Raw genomic sequence first — 8,515 nt, 5'->3', positions numbered from 1 at the left:
TGCTTGTGGGTAGTATTTTTTAGATCCCTGCAGATTGTTCAGGATCACTGCATTGCCACTATTGGAGAAGTCCATTACATTCAATTGTGCCACAGTGTGTCAGTCACTGTGTACAATGTTCTCCTGGTTCTGCTCCTCTCACTCTGCATCACTTCCTGGAGGTTGTTCCAGTCTCCATGGAATTCCTCCACTTTATTATTCCTTTTAGCACAATAGTATTCCATCACCAACATATACCACAATTTGTTCAGCCATTCCCCAATTGAAGGGCATCCCCTCATTTTCCAATTTTTGGCCACCACAAAGAGGAAATCAAGGATTTTAAGAGATGAAGATAAAGAACATTCCAGGCAGAGAAGATAGACCAGGCAAAGTCATGAAGACCTGTGAGGAATGCAAGTAGGCTAGTTTAGCCAAACTATTGAGTACAAGAAGGAGAATAATGTGGCCATTTTGTGGAGCATGGATCGAAGTGGGAAGAGACGTGAAGTCAGGACACTAATTGGAATTTTATCTCAATATACCACATGAGAGGTGGTAAGGAGTTAAAGCAGGGAGTTGGTTATTTTCATTAGAGAAAAAAAGGATATAGTTCAAGAAATGTTAAGAAGAGAGAATCAGGAATTGGCAACTGATTGGTTATATGGGATGAATGTTATGGAGGAAGAGAAGATGACACCAGATTGTGGATCCAACTGATTGAAAGGATGATGGTGCCTCAATAGTAGTGAAAAAAAAATTGGGGGCAGTTAGGTGGCTCAGTGGATTGAGAGCCAGGCCCAGAGATGGGAGGTCTTAGGTTCAAATGTGGCCTTAGACACTTCCTAGCTGTGTGACCCTGAACAAGTCACTTAACCCCCATTGCCTAGCCCTTACCACTCTTCTGCCTTGGAATCAATGATTCCAAGACAGAAGGTAAGAGTTTAAAAAAAAAAAAATATATATATATATATATATATATATATATAAATACAGCACTCTGAGACACTCAAGTCCATCTGAACTTCCTTCCTGACTGCTGCAGCAGCCTTCTCAATCTCAGATATGCTCTCAGACAATGGAAGAGAAAATCTCTTGAAGAGGGTGAAAGTGGAGAGTGAAAAGGATGGTTTTAAGATTAACATAAAAAAACCTTAAGATCTTGGCAGCTGGTACCTTTTTGGCAAATAGAAGAAGAAAGAGAAGCAATATCAGATTTTCTACTCTTGGGCTCAAAGATCACTGCAGATGGTGACTGCAGCCATGAAACCAAAAGACATTTGCCCTCCAGAAGGAAAGCTATGACAAATCTGGACAGCATACTGAAGGGCAGCGATATCACCTTGCCAAAATAAGGGGGGGGGGGGGGGAAGGTCTGTTTAATAGAAGTTATGATTTTCCAGTAGCAATATATGGCTGTGAGAGTTGGATTGAAAGGAAAACTAAGTATCACAGAATCAACACTTTGGAATTGTGGTGCTGGAGAAGACTTTTGAGAGACCTTTGGACAGTGAGGAGATCAGATCAGTTAATACTTAAAAAGGGGGGCAGCTGGGTAGCTCAGTGGATTGAGAGTCAGGCCTAGAGATGGGAGGTCCTAGGTTCAAATCTGGCCTCAGACACTTCCCAGCTGTGTGACCCTGGGCAAGTCACTTGACCTCCATTGCCTAGCCCTTACCACTCTTCTGCCTTGGAGCCAATACACAGTATTGACTCCAAGACGGAAGGTAAGGGTTTAAAAAAAAAATACTTAAAGAAATTAACTCAGTGGATTGAGAGCCTAGCCCAGCCCAGAGATGGGAGGTCCTGGGTTCAATCTGACCTCAGACACTTCCTAGCTGTGTGACCCTGGGCAAGTCACTTGACCCCCATTGCCTAGCCCTTACCACTCTTCTGCCTTGGAGCCAATGCACAGTATTGATTGTAATTCAGAAGGTAAGAGTTTAAAAAAACACATTAACTGACTACTGGAAGGTCAAATACTGAAGCTAAGCTTAAAAACTTTGTCCATATAAGGAGAAGACTCACTGATGTTGGGAAAGATTGAAGGCACAAGAAAAAGGGGAAGGCAGAGGATGACATGGATAGTGTCATAAAAACAATTAAGAGGAACTTGAACAGACAGAATCTTGGGTAGAAAGAGTGAGGATAGAAGGGCCTGGAGTGCTTTGCTCCACAAAGAATCAGATGTGACTGAAGGATTGAACAATAACAAAAACAGTCTTCTTACTCTGGAAGTTCATTTTACACCATGTCCCCCTCCTCTTATCAGCTTCTCCAGAACTTCCATTTTAAGTAAATTTTTAAGGAAAAGCCTTGAGCTATGTCTTTATCCTCCTCAGGGCTCCTCTCCGGACTTTCTAGACCTTCTCTACCATTCCCAGCTTCCTTTTATCTATCCCCTCTCTTTCAGTTTATATTTGAACTCTCAGAGAGTAATGTACTGTCCCTGGTAAGTTTTTTTGTTTTTGTTTTTTAATTCTTACCTTGTATCTTAGAATTGATACTGAATATCAGTTCCAAGGCAGAAGAGTGGTAAGGGGTAGGCAATTGGAGTAAAGTGGCTTGCCCAGGGTCAGAGGCCAGATTTGAAAGTAGGATCACCCATCTGCAGATGTGGTTCTCTGTTTCTCTACCTGCTCCATTAAGCGTCTAATAAATACTTGTTGACTTGACTTATTTAATTTAACATTCATTTATATCTGAAAACGTTTCTGACTTGGAAACAGAGATGTTCAAACTGGTATAGACTCTCTTGGCCTATGACATGACTTCTTGCCCCAAGAAGATTTGAGGTAACATTTATCAGAATCATGAACAAGGAAAAGATATGTGAAAAAAAGATGTTCTGGGTTAACAGTCAGAATTATTGAGTAACCAAGTAGGCTGGTCAACTCTCCTCAATTACAAAAAAGGTGCTTTCTTTCCCTGATCCCTTAATCCTTTCTCAATAGAAAAACATAAGTCACTTTAGCTGGGTGGGGAGGCAATGATTTAAAGCAGAATTATGGGTCTTAAGCTACCACCTTTACACTGTGTCCCTATTGTCCTCTCACCGATTACCTACTTTCCAAAAGACTTTCCCAAGGAATTTGAGAAGGATTTAGAAGAAATATTATTTCTGAATATTTCTAAAGATACTAATGAGGCTTAAAAATATACTTCTATAATAAGAATAGGGCAGTTGGGGAAAAGAGGGAATGTTTTTGGAGGAAAATGGGGTGTTTTGAGTGTGTTGAGTTGGAGATATGGATGGGATGTCTAATTCAATATATGTAGCAGGAAGTTTATGATATGGGATTGGAGATCAGGAAAGAGACAAGAACTGCATGTGTAGATCTGAGTAATCATCATAGAGGTGGTCATTGAATCCATTGGAGCTATTGGGAGAAAATAGGAACCATTATTGCTTTGTAATATCTTCACAAACTAATCCCCCAACCCAGTGGCCTAATAGTAGAAAGTCTCCAACTATAATTGAAGGAGGGAGGAAGGAAGGAAGGAAGGAAAGAAGGAAGGAAGGAAGGAAGGAAGGAAGGAAGGAAGGAAGGAAGGAAGGAAGGAAGGAAGGAAGGAAGGAAGGAAGGAAGGAAGGAAGGAAGGAAGGAAGGAAGGAAGGGAAAAAAACATTAGCACTTTACAAATATGACCTCATTTGATTCTCTCAACAACCCTGGGGAGGTAGATGTTTTTATTATCCTCATTTTACAGTTGAGGAAATTAAGGCAGACAGAGATTAAGTGTCTTACTAGTAAATGTTTAAGATTGGATTTGATCTCAGATCTTCCTATCTCTAGACTCAGCGTTCTGTTTACTGTGCCACCAAGATAGATAGATAGATATGAATAGGCTGTTTTACTTTTGTACATCTGTCTGTCTGTCTATCTATCTATCTATCTATCATCTATCTATCCATTGTGAAGATGGGATTAACTCTCCCCTGCCCCTTTTTAGATTTAATCACCAGAAGCCTATACACTCCACTTATCCTTAAGTATGGGGAGTTCTGTGACCCACATCACGTGGGTGATGAATCAGAATCAACTGACTGCCCCCTGGGCAGTCCTAAGCAAAGCTATAGCTGCAATAGGTCCACATAAAGTGGAAGGAAGACACAGGAAGTGACAAAAGGAAGGGTCTTTAAAAGTGGCAAGAACTTCCTGTGACTAGCTCTTTCACCTTCAAACTTGGCGCTGGAGGAGCTCCAGCTGGGCACCTTGGACTGCTCTTGAATTTTCCCTTAGAACTACCACGTGGGTGAGTGGAAAAGACTAACTCCCTTTCCTGGCTTTTTCTGGAGGTACTGGCCACTGGAAAGGCCCCCCATCTTGGAGGAGGCCTTGTGGCTAAAACCCTTGTTTGATTTACCTCTGGGGCCCCTTTGCTGGGCCTCTAAAGGCCTGCCTGGTTCCCACCAGGCTGGAGAATTATCTCCTCCCCACTCTCTGATTTCCTTACTTTCACTCTTTCTCCTTTTGTAAATAAATTACCATAAAAAGTCATGGGAAATCATTCCAGTATCTCCACCAAGGAAACCCTAAATGGGGCCAGGAAGAGTCAGACATGTCTGGAAAATGATTGAACAACTTTGTGATAGTTAAAATGACTATAGCTAGAGCACTAGGACACTTTCTGGCTATGTGACCCTGGGCAAACCTGTCTACTTCAATTTCCTAATATGAAAAAAAAATAACAACAACAATAGCTGACATTTATATGATGTTCTTAAGTTTGATCCATAATTGTCTCATATAACCTAAAATAACTGGTAAATAAATTTTCTTTTGTGATAGATTTTTTTGACTTTGTTAAGGTAAAAGGGTAAAAATTGTACTCATATAGACCTCACAGCTACCTTGTTAGATGTTTTCATTGATATTCAGTCATGTTGAGTCACATCTAACTCTCTGTGGCTCCATTTGGGGTTTTCTTGGCACAGATGATAGAATGGTCCGCCATTTCCTTCTCCAGCTCATTTTACAGATGAGGACACCGAGGCAAACAGGATTAAGTGACTTGCCCAGGCTCACACAGCTAGTAAGTGTCCGAGACCAGATTTGAACTCCGGAAGAAGAATCCAAGCCTGGCACTCCATCTGCTTTGCCACCAACATCCGTGCCCCCCTCCCTTAGATTGTCGTGAGGGTAAGATGAGATAATTTTGTGAAGCATCTTGCAAACTTTAAGATGGTACATTCCTGCTAGCTATTATTATTAGCTCAGATTAAGTTCACAGTGGTGGTCACTGCTGTGGCTATGGCTCCAGCTAAGAACACAGCTCTGGTTACAACTACAATTACCGCTTAGGTTGTAGCTAGGTTGTGGGCATCACTATGGCTCTAGACCAATGTCTTGTTAAGACTCTAGCTAGAGTTAAGCCTTTGCTACAGCTAGGTGTCACCCTTACTTCATACTGAGAGCCATCTCTGGCCCCCAAAAAGTTGAGCTCACACCCAGAAACATGCCAACATCCTCAGAGCCATACAGTCACGTGGACACCTTGCACATCCCAAACCCTGGAATTTCACTGCCCCCAAATTAGAAATGGAGCACGATAAAAGCTGGGCAGTGCAAGGTGGGAGGGGAGGGGAAGAAACTATTCTTTGTTTTCATTGAGAAGAGAATTATAAATAAATAATAAAAAAAGCAACCAAGATTTATATTTGCTGCCAGACAGTGCTCCAAATGCTTTCGTCTATAATAGGGACAGCTAGTTGGTGTAATGGATAATGTCCTGGACTTGGAATCAGGAAGACTCATCTTTCTGAGTTTCAATCTGGCCTCAGACACTTACTAGCTCTGTGACCCTGAGCAAATCATTTAATACCATTTGCCTCAGTTTCCTCATCTGTAAAATGGACTGCATGCAGAAGGAAATGATAAACCACTCCAGTATCTTTGCTGAGAAATCCCCAAATGGAGTCATGAAGAGTCAGACATACCGGAAATCACTAGTTCTATGCTCCTCCTGCTATTCAGGGCTGCTTTTTGTAAAGCAAAGTAGCTTAAAGCACTATATACATTTTTGTTGTTATTGCTATCACTTCCACAAAAGTCTGATTAATGACTCTCTGATCAGGTCTCTCACTGCCAATCAGAAGAGGACACAGAAGCTTTATAAGGCAGGGTGCAGTGTCCATCCTGCTGAAATGGAAAGAATCAGGAGAAGACCCTAATTGGGACCAGGACCTCTCTTAGAGAGCTTACTGGGAAAGTCCTCCTCTGTCCAGTTTAGGTTAGAAATGGTCCTGCCCCAAAGCATAATAACCTCCACAGCCCTCTTCTGGCCCTAGGCTGGAGGAGCATCAATAGAGACGTGTATATTAAATATTTAGTATGGGCTCCTCCCTGCTCCCTGAGCCAGGGAAAAATGCATTGCAGAAAGAATGCATCTTGATGAGCTGGTGCTGAGACTAAGGATGGGGTGGGGTTCTGAGGAACAGGGCCTGGAACTGGGACCTCTGACTCCTGCCACAAGTACACAATTGCCTAATTAAAGATTGGCCCAATAGTCCTCTATTCAATTAATAATATGTACAACAGAGACTTGGGAGCCTGACTTCATTCTCTTGGCCCTATTCTTGACTTTCTGGACCTCAAAATCATGTCTCCCCCTTCCCCAGTGCTTAGCATAGTGTCCAGCACACACCAAACACTTAATAAATCTCTCCTTTGCCCTTTCCTTCCTCTCTCCCTCTTTTCTTCTCTTTCCCTCCCTCCCTTCCTCCCTTCCTCCCTTTTGTCCTTCCTTCCTCCCTTCCTCCCTTTTTTCCTTCTTTCCTTCCTCCCTTCCTCCCTTTTTTCCTTCCTTCCTTTATTCCTTCCTCCCTTTCTTCCCTCCCTTTTTTCCTTCCTTCCTTTATTCCTTCCTCACTCCCTTCCTTCCTTCCTCCTTTCTTTCCTTCATTCCTTCCTCTCTTCCTCCCTTCCTTTTTTCCTTCCCCCTCCTTCTCTTCCTCCCTTTTCCCCTCCTTCCTTCCTCCCTCCCTCCTTCTTTCCTTCTTTCCTCCCTCCCTCCTTCCTTTCTTCCCTCCCTTCATCCTTTCCTTCCTTCCTTCCTCCCTTCCTTCCTTTTTTCATTCCTTCCTTTATTCCTTCCTCCCTTCCTTCCTTTCTTCCTTCCCTTCTTCCTTCCCTCCCTTCCTTCTACCTTCCCTCCATCCTTCTCTCCTCCTTCTTTGATTATATGGTGAGACCCACAGACCCCTCAGAATGTTTTTTTCATTCATAATTGAAGGCAATATTAAATTGTAGTTAGAAATTAGTGACAATTGGCATGTACTTTTTCCTATGCCAGCTCACAGACCTTCTGAAAACTGCCTCTAGTGGATGAACCCAATGTACAGGGTAAACAAGGAGGTCATATTCAATGGAGTTTCTTCTCCCCAGATTTAAGCTCCACTTGACCGAGTCCATCAAGGTGAAGGGGGCCAGCAAGGTATGTTTCTCTTCCAAGGCTTTGGCCAAAAACCTATGTAAAGTTTTAATATTTTAAAAGGGCCTTGTGGGTTAAATAATTCAGAAGCCAAATAGAGATGCTACTTTCATGAGAGGCTGCTGGCAAGTGAGACTTCTGAAAGCTCCTTCTTGGCTAAAGCCAAAGTAGAATGCAGTCTCAAAGAGAGGAAGAGGAGGAAAAGAATAAATAAGACGTTTACATTCGGGGCAGGAGCAACTGGAAAGAGCTTGGTAGTCATAACCATCAATTATCCTTCTGGCATTGTCAATACCGAGCAGTATTCAAAACTCCCCTGTATTATCTCCTTTGATTCCATACAACTGCCCTAGCCCTATGATATAAATAGAACAGGTTTTATGATCCCATTTTACAGATAAAAAAGTGAGACTTGGAGAGGTTAGTGACTTATCTAAGTTGATACAGTTAGGAAGTGATCAGATCAGTACTAGAGGTCAAAATCTCTGACTCCTAATCCATACTTTTGGAGATTTCCTCAACATTATTCAATATTTCAATATTTCTTCCTCCCTTCCTCTCTTCCTCCCTTTCTTTCTTCTTACCTTCCTCCCCCCTGCTTCCTTCCTTCCTCCTTCCCTCCTTTCTTCCCTCCCTTCATCCTTTACTTCTTTCCTTCTTCCTTCCTTCCTTCCTTCCTTCCTTCCTTCCTTCCTTCCTTCCTTCCTTCCTTCCTTCCCTCCCTCCCTTCCTTCTACCTTCCCTCCATCTTTCTCTCCTCCTTCTTTGACTATATGGTGAGACCCACAGACCCCCTCAGAATGTTCCAGAGGAGGCCCATTTTACAGATAAGGAAAATTAGTCTGGAGACAACAAAGACCACATCTTACTCAAAGGATATATTCAAAGCTACCTGCTACTTCTTCTGGGTTACGGAGGCATTGTGAAGCTCTTTCAACCAAAAGAATCCTGAGCCTGGGGACTGCAGAGCTTTTCCAGGTCAACTCCCAGGTTCTGAGGAGTTTCCACTTCTAAGGCAGTGGATGGCAATACAGAGAAAGGGAAAGACAGAACTTATGGTCTCCAGTCTAGGCTATCAAACAACAAAGCTTTTCCTCAAATT

Source organism: Monodelphis domestica, chromosome 2 (genome assembly GCF_027887165.1).
Source record: "Monodelphis domestica isolate mMonDom1 chromosome 2, mMonDom1.pri, whole genome shotgun sequence".
In the NCBI taxonomy this organism is placed as follows: domain Eukaryota; kingdom Metazoa; phylum Chordata; class Mammalia; order Didelphimorphia; family Didelphidae; genus Monodelphis; species Monodelphis domestica.
This window is presented reverse-complemented; position numbering follows the sequence as displayed.